The sequence below is a fragment of the Castanea sativa genome, chromosome 8, assembly GCF_040712315.1.
Source record: "Castanea sativa cultivar Marrone di Chiusa Pesio chromosome 8, ASM4071231v1".
Classification (NCBI taxonomy): domain Eukaryota; kingdom Viridiplantae; phylum Streptophyta; class Magnoliopsida; order Fagales; family Fagaceae; genus Castanea; species Castanea sativa.
The window spans coordinates 35,347,538-35,363,118 of record NC_134020.1 but is presented as its reverse complement, the minus strand read 5'-3'; positions in this window follow the sequence as shown (position 1 = coordinate 35,363,118).

Sequence of the window (15,581 nt, the reverse complement as noted above, 5' to 3'; positions counted from 1 at the left end):
TCCAAACTAACAGAGGAAAAGAAATCCTTGCCCTCTGGGCTAAAGCATGTGCAACAGCATTACCTTGCCTAACAATATGAGAGAAAGATGGACTCCGAAAGGAGTTTACAAGAATGTGGGTGTCCTTCACTAAGTGACCGATGGATGAGTGCAGCAAGTCACAACCTTTGAGTGCTTTGATCACATTTTTGGAGTCGCCTTCGAACTGACACTGTTGGAGGCCAAGTTCAGAAGCAAAGATGACTGCACGTCGTGCTGCTAACATCTCCAAGCTGTCCACACTATGCGGTTTAAGGATATTTTCCTCCACCGCTGCCACAACCTACCCCATAGAGTCCCTAACCATGATACCAATCCCAGCCTCATCACTTTCACCAAACATCGCGCCATTAAAATTTTCTTTATAGTTCCCATGTTTTGGAGGTGCCCATTTGCTGCATCGGAATTGACTTCCTCTGCTGTTTCTGCTGCCACTAAGATCACCATGGACTGATTGAAAGTTTTGTAGAAATTTTTTTGCAGCTTCCCCAACACTTCCTAGCGGTATAGTCATCTCATATAGCCTTGATTTGTTGCGGTGAGTCCATATAAACCATGCTGTTGTTGCAAACATTTCAGCCACTCTTGACTTTGATAATAATGTCTCAACTAAGTCCAACCACAAGCCATGTGCTGCCTCAAACCGGTTTACCTAACTAAAGTCCTTACACCACACAGCCTTCACTGCTTCGCGATCCCACATGGCATGTTTTGTATCCTCTGAAACTTTCCCACAGAGATGACACGTAGGATCAGTTAAAATTTTCCTCTTCATCAAGTTTGCTTTTGTTGGTAAACTTTCAGAGCAGGCCTTCCACATAAAGTGTTTTATTTTTCCAGGCACTTTGAGCTTCCACATCCCATTCCACAAACCCGAAACATCACTTCTATTTGAACCTGAGGTGGCTTCACTTCTATCTTCTTCACAAATAAGTTTGTAACCCGATTTCATCGAATAAACTCCAATGATACGATTGGATAAAGCCTTAAATTGCCCTTTATACTAAGCCACTGAACTAACCTGCCTTAATTTTGACAAAGCTTTCATGGGGTCATCATAGGCTGAAGTGCCAAATCTGACATGCAAAGCCTTGATGAATGCATCCCAACTAGTGAATTGCCCTGCATCCTCAGCATCTTGAAACCAGACCAAAGCTTCATCCTCCATATGATAAGAAGCCAACAAAATCCTTTGATTAAGAGGTACATTATGCAATTGGAAAAATTGTTGAGCTTTATACACCCAACCCGAAGGATTTTCCCCTTTGAACCTTGGAAACTCCAACTTCACAGTTTTAGTGGTTAAAACTGAGTCTTGGTGTCCTTGCACTCTTGGAGACAAAGCCCTTGTTGGAGAATTGGGCCTGGATTGCCATCTATTCCCAGCTTCAGAGAAACTTTGAACCGTCTCAGATAAGGACTGCAACATGGTGGTCATTGCATCCATCTTTTGGTGTAAAATTTGGAATTCATTGTCATGTTGCTCTATAGTCTTAGACAGAGCATTGTATTTTTCTGTGAGAGCAACTACGGATTGAGTTTCTGTCATGGTTACAAAATTGATAGGCTTAGTATTGTATTGTTGACATTTGTAATTGTGACATTGTAATTATGTAAGAGTATGTGTGTGCAGAGGGGTGTGTGCTTGTATGTGCAAGGCTGTGTGTGTGTGTGCGTGCATGTGTTGTGTAGAGGGGTGTGCGTGTGTATGTGCAAGGCTGTGCGTGTGTGCCTGCAAGTGGGTGTGTGTGAGCCTACACGAGGGTGCATGAGTGTGTGCAGTAATTAGTGCAATTGAGTTGGACTGCTATTGTGGGCTGTGGGTTAGTTAGGCCAGGGTGTCAGGCAGTTAGTTAGTTAATTAGGGGTGTAGTGCTTATATGGGAAGGGAGGAAATTGTAAAGGACATTTAGATAGGAATCTCATTGTTTTACCTCTCTATTCTTTCTCTCCCTCTCCCTCTTATCTTCCTTGTTCCAATTCTTAATTCATTCCTTCTTCCATTGAATCTGCTAGAATCTTATCAATTGGTATTCAGAGCAAATTTCTGTAACCATGATAGAAACTCAATCCGTAGCTACTCTCATAGAAAAATACAATGCTCTGTCTAAGACTACAGAGCAACATGACAATGAATTCCAAATTTTGCACCAAAAGATGGATGCAATGACAACCATGTTGCAGACCTTATCTGAGACAGTTCAAAGTTTCTTTGAAGCTGGGAATAGATGGAAATCCAGGCCCAATTCTCCAACAAAGGCTTTGTCTCCAAAAGTGCAAGGACACCAAGACTCAGTTTTAACCACTAAAACTGTGAAGCCGGAGTTTCCAAGGTTTAGAGGGGAAAATTCTTTGGGTTGGATGTATAAAGCTCAACAATTTTTCCAATTGTACGATGTACCACTTAATTAGAGGATCTTGTTGGCTTCTTATCATATGGAGGATGAAGCTTTGGTCTAGTTCCAAGATGCTAAGGATGCAGGGCAGTTCACTAGTTGGGATGCATTCATCAGGGCTTTGCATGTCAGATTTGGCACTCCAGCCTATGATGATCTCATGGAAGCTTTGTCAAAATTGAGGCAGGTCAGTTCAATGGCTTAGTATAAACGGCAATTTGAGGCTTTATCCAATCGTATCAAGGAGCTTCCAGACAAGCATAAGCTTTCTTGTTTCTTGAGTGGCTTAAAGGAAGATATTAGGCTTTTTGTGAAGATGTTCAACCCTCCAAATCTTGGTGATGCCTTTGGATTGGCTAAGACTCAAGAAGAGTACCTCAATGCTAGCAAGAAATGTACTAAGTCATGGGGTGAAGCTCAGCTAGCAAGACCTTCAATTCTTGGTCCTCCACGTACCAAGACTAACTTCAAGCCTTCTAAACTACCATGTCAGAGGTTCTAGCTGCTCAGATTGAAGATAGAAGAAGGAGAGGGCTATGTTTTTACTGTGATAAGAAGTGGGTTGCTGGGCATTAGTGCAAGACTCCCAAATATTTCTTGATGGAAGGGGTGCAAGCTTCTGTGCCTAAAGTAGAAGTTTGTTCTGAGGAGATTCAAATGGAGGAGTGCATTGGTTCTGAGGTATCTTCTGACTTGATTAATTCTACTGCTGAAATTACATTGTATGCCTTATTAGGCAGTCCATCTCCAGGTACCATGAGAGTGCTTGGGAGGATAAATCATCAAGAATTGGTGATCCTAATAGATACGGGTAGCACTCATAACTTCTTGGACACATACATTTGGATGTTGTTGAAACTACCCATATCTGTTGAAGATAGCTTTGAGGTCAAGATTGCCAATGGTGCATTGGTGCAGACCAAGGGTGCTTGCCATGCAGTCCAACTTAAGCTTCAAGGGCAGACATTTCTCATGGACCTCAATGTTTTGCCTTCAGGAGGGTGTGATGTTGTATTAGGCACCCAATGGTTGTACACCTTGGGATTGATACAGTGGGACTTTCAGCATCTCACTATGGAGTTTGTCTTGGATGGAAGGCCAGTTTTGCTCAAGGGCTTACAGCCCTTTGGTCTTGACTTCCAAGACTCTATGAAGTTCTTCAAACCTGTAATCAAGAGGGGGTTGTGTCTCCAAGTTGTCTCCCCAATTCCTTCTTCAGTTTCAGATTAGATTCAGCCAGAGATTGAAGATCTTTTAACTGAATTTAGTGTTGTCCTTGCTATTCCATCTGGTCTGCCACTCTTGAGAGGTCATGAGCATCAAATTTTGCTTAAGGAAGGGACCCAAGCCATCAGTGAAAGACCCTACAGGTACCATTTTTATCAAAAATTTGAAATTAAGAAAATTGTGCATGAATTACGAGAGGTTGGGTTTTTTAGGCCTAGTCAAAGTCATTTCTCTTCACCAGTGTTGTTGGTGAGAAAAGCATATGGCAGTTGGCACATGCGTATAGATTATAGGTCCTTTAACAAAGCTACAATCAAGGATAGGTACCCTATTCTTGTGGTGGATGAATTTTTGTATGAACTCCATGGTTCTTCCATCTTTTCTAAGTTGGACCTTAGATTAGGATACCATCAAATTAGAATGAAGGAGGAGGACATTGAAAAAACTACCTTTAGAACCCATGAAGGGCATTATGAATTTTTGGTTATGCCATTTGGTTTGACAAATGCCCCTTCAACCTTTCAATCCCTCATGAATCAGATTTTTAAACCTTACTTAAGGAAATTTGTTCTTGTCTTCTTTGATGATATTTTGGTGTTTAGTAAGGATTTGTCATTTCACTTGTCTCATTTGAGAGTGGTGCTTACTGTGTTGCTTGACAACAAATTGTATGCAAAAAGAAGTAAGTGTGTTTTTGGTTGTGTGGAAGTGGAGTACCTTGGGCATTTAATTTCTAGTTAGGGGGTAGAACAGATCCTAGGAAGACTGAAGCTATAATGCAATGGCCTATTCCTACTTTTGTTAAGGCATTAAGAGGGTTCTTTTGGTTGACAGGTTATTATAGGAAATTTGTAAAGGATTATGGCTTGATTGCAGCTCCACTTACTGCCCTACTGAAGAAGGACTCTTTTCAATGGTCTGCTCAGGCTGAATTGGCTTTCAATACTCTTAAGCAGGCTATGTCACAACCACCAGTGTTGGCCTTACCTGACTTCACTAAGCCTTTTGTTATTAAGTGTGATGCCTCAGGTACTAGTTTGGGGGATGTCCTTATGCAGATTCATAGGCCTTTGGCTTTCCATAGCCAAGCTCTTAAGGGTAAAAGCTTACTTTTGTCAACATATGAGAAGGAATTATTGGCATTGGTCACTGCTGTGAAGAATTGGAGACCATACTTGGTGGGAAGGCCCTTTGTGATCAAGACTGACCAACAAATTTTCAAATTCCTTTTGGAGCAAATGATTGGAACACCTGCTCAGCAAAAATGGTTCACCAAATTACTTGGTTATTCTCGTTGTTGAGTACAAGAAAGGCAAGGAGAATAAGGCAGTTGATGCTTTATCTAGAAAGGAAGGGGGTTTTGAGGTGCAACCAGTAGATGCTTTGGTTCAATCATTAGAGTATAATGATTCATTATTCCTTATTTCCTTTCCCTACCCTACCTGGTTGACTATTTTAAAGGATAGTTACCATGAGGATGTTGAGTATCAACAGCTTCTTACTTCCTTTTTTGGCAACCCTTCCAACTCCTCTAATTTCTCTTTGTAGAATGGTCTTATTCTTTATAAGGATAAGGTGTTTTTGAGCTCTTCCTCTCCATTAAAGTCCTTGGTTCTTCAGCATATGCATGACAGTCCTGTTGGTGGTCATTCTGGCTATTTGGAGACTTTATATAGGGTAAAAAAAGACTTCTTTTGGAAGGGAATGAAATTTGATGTCAAGAAGCATGTGAAGCATTGTGAGGTATGTCAAATAATTAAAGTAGAGACTACTAAGCCAGGGGGTTTATTACAACCTTTGCCAATTCATTCCAAGCCTTGGACTGATAATATTTTGGATTTTGTAGAAAGTCTTCCTAAATCCCATGGTTTTGAGGTCATTATGTTGGTGGTGGATAGGTTGACCAAATATGTGCATTTCATGCCTCTTTCTCATCCATACACACCTATTAAGGTGGCTGCTGTGTTTATGAAGGAGATTTTTAGGCTTCATGGCATGCCTCAGTCTATTGTAAGTGATAGAGATGCTGTGTTTACATCCAAGTTTTGGCAGGAGCTCTTCAGACTTCAAGGCAGCAACCTGACCATGTCTTCAGCCTACCATCCTCAGATAGATGGTCAAATTGAGGTGGTTAATAGGAGTTTGGAATAGTATCTTAGAGCCTTTGTCAGTGACAGGCCAAATTATTGGGTTGATTGGTTACACTTGGCTGAGTTCTGGTTCAACACTAATTACCACACCTCTACCAAATTCACTCCTTATGAAGCTTTGTATGGCTGCCCTCCACCCAAGCAGTTGGACTATATTCCTGGCACCACCAAGGTTGAGATAGTGGATAACCTTCTTAGGACTAGGTTTGAAGTTCTGCCCTTACTTAAACAAAATCTCTTTGCTGCTCAATCCAGAATGAAGCTCCAGGTTGATCAGCATAGGCTTGACAAGTCATTTGAGGTTGGGGACTGGGTTTATTTGAGGTTTTAGCCTTAGACAGCCGACTTTGAGGTCCAAAGGCTTCAACAAGTTTTCTCTGAGGTACTATGGTCCATTTTAGGTTTTGCAAAAGCTAGGGTCAGTTGCTTACAAGCTGGCTTTGCCTTCAGACTGTCTTCTACACCCATTTTTCCATGTTTCCTGCCTTAAGAAGCATTTAGGGGCTTAAGTTATTCCCATTCCCTCTTTACCTCCTGTTAATTTTGATGGTTTTGTGCATCTTGAACCTGTTGCTATCTTGTAGACCAGAACTAAACAACTTCGGACTAGGTTGATTACTGAAGTTTTAGTCCAATGGCAAGGGCAGGATCAAGTTCACGCTACCTAGGAGTCTCTCTATGCCTTGCAGCATCAATTCCCTCACCTTGTGGGCAAGGTGTTTTAATTTGGGGTGGGGGGGGGTATTGATAGGCTTAGTATTGTATTGTTGACATTTATAATTGTGACATTGTAATTGTGTAAAAGTATATGTGTGCAAAGGGGTGTGTGTGTGTATGTGCAATGTTGTGTGTGTGTGCCTACAAGTGGGTGCATATGAGCCTGCACGAGGGTGTGTGGGTGTGTGCAGTAATTAGTGCAGTTGAGTTGGATTGCAATTGTGGGCTGTGGGTTAGTTAGGCCAGGGTGTCAGGCAGTTAGTTAGTTAGTTAGGGGTGTAGTGCATATATGGGAAGGGAGGAATCTCATTGTTTTACCACTCTATTCTTTCTCTCCCTCTCCTTCTTATCGTCCTTGTTCCAATTCTTAATTCATTCCTTCTTCCATTGAATTAGATTGGATGAAGTAAACAAATGCTGATAGTACTCTTCTAATATACCTGCCACCTTATCATCACCCATACACATAATCCCCCTTGAGCCTTCTAATCCCAAGATTCTTTTTCTCCTAAACCTTTGTAAGGCTCTATTATGGAAAAACTTTGAGTTTATATCTCCATTTTTCAGCCAATGAACCTTAGAACGTTCCTACCACATCTGCTCCCTCCTTAATCACCAAACTTGTCAATTCATTTTTTAGCTTCACCAAGCTTTCAACATTTTTCCCCTCCAAGGCCGAACTCTTTGCTTCCTACATTTTTTTTTTCCGCAGTTTCCCATGTAATATTTCCAAAGCATCTTTCACTCCGCCACTTTAACTTTGTTTGACATTTCCTCACTTTGTCCACCACCCTACCCATTGATGAAATTCCCTCCCCATCTCTCTAAGCAGCAGCCACGGTTTCATGGCAGCCCTCTTCCTCCAACCACATTTGCTCAAATCGCCACAGTTTGTTTGGTTTCATCGGTACCCTGCAAGGATGGATTACTATTGGTTTATGGTCTGACGTACCACTTTCCAAAACCATCACCTTTGTTGCTAGATACTTAGCAAAGCAATCCGTTGTCCCCAAAGCCCTGTCTAAACGTTCCCAAATTGCAACTCCATTACCAAAATTTTTGAACCAAGCGAATTTACTTCCCTCAAATCCCAAATCCATGAGACCACATTCATCTAACACATCTCTAAAATTTTTCATCTAATTGTAAGGTTGTAACCTTCCTCATTTTCTTTCATGAGTCTTTGTAATCTCATTAAGTCTCCCGCACATATCCATGGTACTGAGAAACTGCCATGTAAAGTTCTCAAAAGATTCCACAACTCCATCTGCTGTTGACTCGCCGGATTACCATAAAACCCCGTAAACCTCCACCCATCTTCCTTTCCTCTGTTAATTAGAACATCAATGTGATTTAGAGATGACATTTCCACATCTACATCAACCCCTTTCTTCCAGAATAGGGCTAATCCACCACCCAAGTTTACCTTCGACAAACCAAAATAGTTACCCATCTACAATCTGTCTTTAATTTCACCTAGCCTTGCTTCAATCAGCCATGTTTCAGCTAAAAACACCACTGTGGGATCTTGTGCCTGAATCAAAACTCCGAGCTCTTGAACTATCTGCCGATTCCTAAGCCCGTGACAGTTCCAACATAGGATACTCATGGTTGCTGGTGGGGCTGGGAACTAGCCTCCACCATATCCAGTAGTTCACCACCACCCCTATTTGAAACCCTGCTCTTCTTTGTTGGTAACTCTAAGTCACTCTCCTCACCCAATAAAGCTCATTTCTGCCCCAAATTGATCTCCAAAAAATCGGTATGAACTGGCCTGACAAATTGCACCCTAGCCCACTTACCCGGTTTTGTAGAATTTTGAACCAATTTGGATTCAACTCCAACCATGTTACAGCTTTAAGTCTTGGCATTTTCAGTCATTTGCCCTTGTGAGTCATCCTCTGTTTGTTTCGAGAGTTTCTGAACTGTACCCGTGTTTCCTTGTTTCATTACCCCCAGCCTCTTAATCACGTGATCATCAAGTTTTTTTGTTTCACAGTCAGCCTCTTCAATACACCTAAGGACCGATACATTTAGGTATACACTTGGTTGTTCTGTATTTGAGTTTGGCCCAAGCACTATATCCATTCGTAATCCATCTTGGAGAGTCCGTTCTTGCTCACGTGGTTATGTTAAGATCGAATCCCAACTATTGTCAATAGCATCTTTCCCCGCATCACGCTTCAATTTTGGAGAGTTTTGAATTGAAATTAAGTCCCCCCGATTTTCCTCCACAATAATAGCTTTCCCTTTATTTCTGGAGCACGTTTTTGAATCCGTAACTGTCATCCCTTTAGCAATTAATTCCGAATTTAACTCCCCCCCCTAACTCCGCTGTTTCTATGTTTACATTCTCCTTCACACCGACCACCGTTGACCTTTTTCCCGCTGCTTCCAACTCGTATTGCCTCCTTGCACTTGGCCTAATCTCCTCTTCCAGACCCGATTTATCGAAAAGACCTAGAAACGTAGATCACCCTTGAGTTTGATGGCCTATAGGGAGGTGCTCGTAAAGATGCACCAAATTGTCTAGCTTCATCCTTGAGTGTTCCTCTGCTTTGAATCCACAAAGGAAAATCCTTATCACCATGAGACAACCTGCCACACCAAAAACAGAAATTTGGCAATCGCTAATATTTGAATGCCACCTAAGTTTTCTTTCCATTGTCCAGAGTTATGACTCGTCCTCTTATTAAGGTAGAGAAACATCGAGCTTAATTCTAACCCGGATAAACTACTTCCTTCCTCAGTTTCAGATCCAATGGATCGAACCACCTCACTAATGATATCGCAAATATATTCCGCAACTTCAGTTGTCATATACCTGATAGAAATATCATGCACCTAGACCCAAAACATTGCCATCTCAAAGGTTACAGACCTTAATGGAATATCCTTATCATACCTCTTTACTTGAACCAAATGCTTGTCGAAACTCCATGGTTGGTTTGCCAAAATTTGAGTGACATTGCGTTCATCATCAAACACAAATAAGGCTTTATGGTCACTCATGTTTCGAATCTTGAATCCATCACTGCACCGCCAGACTTGCTTGAAAGTTCTCCCCACAACATCCATATTCAACACCCTAGGAATTAGGAATTTTGCCACAATCATAAACTTATACTTCCTTTGTGTCTTTGGTAATACATAGCCTGCCTTTTCTTTCCCAGTTAGAGATGAGTTTCCCCACCTTCTAGATAAATCCTCCATATTGTTACGAAAGTGGAAGGATCAGTTTGCAAAATTGTTTCCCTTAAACCCCAAAAATATAAACCCATTAGCTCTTCAAGCACTCTTGGCACTTGAGAGAACACTCGCACCTCCTAAGAGGGACAAAATTCTACAGCCTAAGAGAAGAGGGGAAAACTTACTTTCTTAGCAACAGAGAAATTTGCTTTTACTGAAAAGATGATATGTTGTTGAGAAACGTTATTGAATTGAGTATAAATAATTAGTAAACAATTTAACTCATTTGCAACCGTGCCAAAAGTTGATATAACCTATAAAGCCAACATCTATTTTTCTTTTTCCCGATAAAATAAATCCAAAATCTTTAGACTTTACTTCTTCTCCAAAAAAAAAAAAAAAATCTTTAGACTTTACTAATTAGGTGTAATCTTTTTCCCCGTCAAAACATGGGGAGCTTCATCCCCTCTCAACAATCAAACATGTTTTCTGCAGCAAAAGCATAAGTTCTACTTGCAATCTTTCGCCAAAGCAATTTGCTTTGATTCGAGTTCTCTCACGCTTTTTGACTGAATTCCTTGAAAACTACTTTTATAAAACACGTGATATTTGAATTGAATGTCAAAAAAAGAATTTTCTTTTTCTTTCTTTTTATAAAAAAACAAATAATTTTAAAAAAATTCATACCTCTCACGCATGCTTCACCAAAATTCCACGACACCAAAGTTGACGCCACAGTGTCACAGCTCGCGCACAATTACACATTCCCGTGTCGCCATAAAAAGTGAGGAAAAAAAAGAAGACAGGACGATGAAAACGACACGCGGACTTAAATGAAACGCAAAGCTAAAGCTAGAGGTGTACTATAAAAACGAAAATTATATCTTGCACCCGGCATATATGCCGGGTGCAGGATATACCGGCTATAAAAAATGGTCAACTAAAATTTAACGGTCTCTAATCCTCTAATCTGCCTTTAGCTTTATTTTGTGAAGGACAAGCGTTATCGGCTTATTGCATTTACACCTATTCCAGTTTCAATTCAATAGGTTTTTTTTAGTGGCTTAGGATGACTGTTCCTTATAATTTATAAAATCTGCAACTGCAAATCTCTTAATACTATATTGCTAAATTGAGTTAACAGTGGAGTACACATCATAATCAATAGTTATAGGTAACTCTTGTTTTTAGAATTTTTAATTATAAAAATAAACTATTTATAGGGAGTAAAGTGACCTATCAAACAAGATTGACATAAACTAGCTCCATACTAATATGAAAATAACTAATCTAATTTAATCTTTGTTGCTAACCAAGCAAGCTTTTTCAAGGTCATCTTATTTTGAGAATGTAATTATTTGACTGTAATCAAGTTTTTTTTTTTTTTAAACAAAAAAATTTCTTTCCAAATATGATAGAGGGATGAAAGGCTTGAATAAGGATATTGGGCCGAGGGTCACACCCGAAAACGTCCAAAAGCCCAAGGACAAATCAGTATTAGTAAAGGTAAGTAGATTATTGGGTCGAGGAAGAGGTCTGGTCATAACAAGTAGGTGATGTTGTCCGAGAAGCCACCCTTCCTCGGCCAAAAGCCTAAAGTCCGACCACCCATCAAGTACTGGGCAATAGGCAACCGTGCTTGGGAGGATAAGCTTCAGAGAGAAGTGAGTCAATAGAGAATTGAGAAATATTTGAGAAGAAAGCTGTCACCACCACATTAAATGCTTTGCACCTAACTAACTGGTCGCATTAATGTGGAGGTGATACTTGAACAGTGACTTCTAATTTTACAGCTACCTACAAAGATTTCAAAAAGGTTCTGATGAGACAAGTATCAAGAAGATTAGTTATTTGATCAACAAGTGGAAGGCTAAGATGAGAAAAATGAGAGAGAGAGAGAGAGAGAGAGACCACTTTGTAATTAAGAACTTGAATATTTGTATAAGTCTGAGAGCTAAATATAAGAAAATATCATCCTCGGACTTGACTGAGGAGTGTTTTTCTTTTCAACTTATTCATTTTAGTCATTCCAACACTAAACTAGCCCATTATGATTCATATGTAACTCGTTGAATGTTCAGTGATAAACTCACTCTCTTACAAATTTATTGTTGTGGGCTTATTAGGCCATTGTCCAAAATTTTTGGGGTTGTAGATCAATTTGTGTCCTTACACATAGTATTATACAATTGGCTGAGTAAATTGGGGTTTCATTTAATTTATACAATTTATTCGTCACTCTCCTTATTGTGACTGACAGCAAACAAAAATTAGTCCCATAGATCAATTTTGCAGATATGAAAAACTCAAAGAATTATAAGAAAAAATTGAAATTCTAGGGGTCAATTTACAACTACGCTCAACTCTAAAGGGAGATTGTTGACCAACAGTGAAAAAATCGATCGATTAGTATTTTATGTTTCTTTTTCTTTTTTCTAATGTCACTTTTGTTTAAAGTTCAAACTATTGCTTTCCCACATAATTTTTCATGTATATTCTGAATCCAATTTAAGGCTTCTTAAAGGCTAAAAATGTGAAATTTTTTCAGACTTGTTTTCATAAATAAAAGTGTGTAAGAAGTCTAAAAAAGCGGAAGAAATTGAACATAGTTCAAGTCGTTTTTATTCGAGTGATGCGTAGAAAAAGGCAATTTGCAAATTAGTGTCTTAGAAGAAATTCTTCTAATATATGGCAAAAAAACATGCATCATTTTAATGCTAGACTAGGGACCCGTATAACAACAACTCAATTAAGCCCTACCATTACTCGTATGTCTCTCACAGTCTCACCCACACCCTCTTCCACAATTACCAATAATTGCCACCGCATTGCTGCTTCGCTCTCCCCTCAGCCTAGCTTCAAGCACCTCAAAACACTGCCTCCGATTCTTGTTTTGACCACCTCCAAGCAAGTGCGAAAAGAAAATCACAACAATATCTTTTTTGTAAAATATACTTGCAATTTTTTTATTGTTGCTTATAACTTTATATACAAATAAGTAGTATTCTAATTTACTTGACTATTATATTCCGCACCCATGAGACAATCCTTATGATGTCGGACAGAATTTAGACTTTTGTTATTTATTAATTTTGGTATTTAATTTGTAATTTTCAAAATTTAAGGTTTAGAGTTATTATTTTCTTATTTTTAAGTGCTTTTAATGCTTTTAAAGTCAAATTTGGTTTCAATTATGGTTAAATATTAATTATGATTTATTTTATAATATATTTTATTGTCTGACAAGTTTAATGAAAAAGTGATATTAATGGTGAGTTTAGATGAAAACCAATAAGAGGTTGACCACATTAACCTTTTGTAAAAATATTGTAAAATAGTTTGTAACTGTAGCATTATTCTTTCTTGTTTCTTCAAGTAGCTTGCTAATCTTAAACTTTTTTTGTTTTGTTTTCAAGAAGACTTGTTAATCTGAACTTAACTATTAACACAGCATATTGTTTTATTCAATATATGCTTTTACAATAATAGATGAGCAATTAATGTTAGTAATAATAAATAATTAAGGTACTTTAAAAGAAAAGAAAACTGTGTTTTGACAATAAATTAAATGATAATTTTAAAATTTAATGATAATCCAAATAAAGATGGATAAGATCTGAACCATACGATATATGTTTTTAATTGCTGAATAGTTTACGAAATGAGAGTAAAGTGAAGGTCCCAACATTATCCTCAACTGAGACTGTAAACGAGCTGAGCTTTGTTAAGTAGTGAATGTTCAAGTTCGGCTCGACAGCAAAAATAGAATGCTTAAGATTGGCTCGAGCTTGATAAGAGTCTACAAATAATATTCAAGCTTGAGCTCATTATAAAGTATAAAAACTTCAATTCGGCTTGACTTAGCTTGATTCATTAGTCAAGCCAAACTCAAGCTCAATATCAAGCCGAAACTCAAGCTCGATATCATGCTTTTGAGCTTGAGATCCAATATAAGTATATTATCAAACCTATATCAAGTTTATTATCTAGCCTATTTAGTTTGGATGAGTGATCTCAATTTTTAATTAATTAAAGTTTTAAAATGATATGAGTTTACTTGTCAAATTCATATTAATTTTATTACCAAACTCATAAATAAGCTTGGGCTCACCTTGTTTTGTTACTTTTGTATCGAGTCTTGATGTTCACAGGCTTGTTTATAAACAATATTTTTTACTCTAACTCAGCTCGTTTATTAAACAAGCCTAAAATTAAAGCTTAAGCTTAGCTTGTTTATAAACAAACAAACATGAACGAGTTTTTAATCGAATCAAACCCGAACTACTTATGAACGGTTTGGATCATTTACAGCCCTATCATCAACCCATCTTTCTTTCTTCTATTTCTTAATTGGATTTGGATAACAAGTTAGAGCATCCACATCAGTTGGTGGATAGTCATGTATAATGCAAAAAATTCCTCAATTTTACACATTTTGAGCAAAAAATCTCCTACATCAGTGGAGCTAAAACTGGGTAAAATCGTGCAAAACCATCCACGAGCTACAGTAACCGTGTAAATACACACGGCTACTGTAGCTTGTTTATACAATATTTGATCATTTTCTCTTTCGCTCCTTTTTTTCTTTCTCTGATCCGTGCTCAACAGATTCCATTCTCTCATCTTTTTCTCAACACAGAATAAACACAGAGATATACTTTGTTAAAAAAAAAAAAAAAAAAAAACACAGACATAAACAAACAAACAAAAATCGGTGCTTGACTGGTCGGAGCTCGTGGGTCTTGCCATGGATCGGAGCTCGCAGACGCTGAATCGGAGCTCGCGGATCGCCGATCGGAGCTCGCGGATCGTGATCTGAGCTCGTGATCGGAGAGGGAGTTGATCGAGAGGGAGAGGGAGAGTTGATCGAGAGGCAGAGGGAGTTGATCGAGAGGGAGAGGGAGAGTCTGAGAGATGGGTATAGAGAGAGCAAAAATCAGAAATAAGTTGGGAGAGAGAAAGCGCGGTAATTATATGAGGTAGTTGAGAAAATAATAAAATATTAAAAAAAATTGATTATTTATTTAAAAATGATAGTAATATAGATGAACTGATGTTAGTGTTTTGTAAAATTGGATGTGTAAAATAGAAAAAGTGAATTTTTAATATAAAAATAGATGTGTAAAATGAAGAAACTGATGTAGATGCTCTTAGAGATTTGCAACTTCCCAAGTGTTTTTTTTTTTTCTTTGAAAAATAAAAAGAAAGTCTCCTAAGTGAATTTATTGACTTCACGCAATGAAAGAAATAACGTATACCACATGGATCTTATTGAAACTATTACTAGAACCACTCATTTTTACGTATTTGGACAAAATCTCCAACTACCAAGCCACGTCGTATAGTACTTCCCAAGTGTCTCGCGTGTCTGACTCTTTATCACGTCAATTAAAGGCCAGAGTCCAAGGACGCCCCACGATACCCATTATTGCTTGGAATACATGTGTCCAAATATCAGTCCAGGTACACAATTTGCAGAATATATAATTAGAAAATATTATATCCACAATATACTCACCGAAAAGCAAAACTTGGCAAGGACATATTAGAAAATCTTGTACCATAAAAATAACGTACTATATTGTCTTTTAGCAAAACTTATTTCAAGTGGGGTCGTTATCTTAAACTCAAATTGTAGCCTATCCTTTTTTTTCTTACCTACCCCACACCCACATTTAAAAATAATAATAACAACCCAAACCCCACCTATCATTGAACCAACGGGGCCTACTATCAATTTTTTATTGCATAATTGGCCCTCCCAAACTCTTTTCTCTTCAACCACTACAATTTTTGTACTTTCAATACTTGACAATGAAGTCTCCGAAGAAAAATAGTACAAAAGAAAAAGGCAAAAAACTCA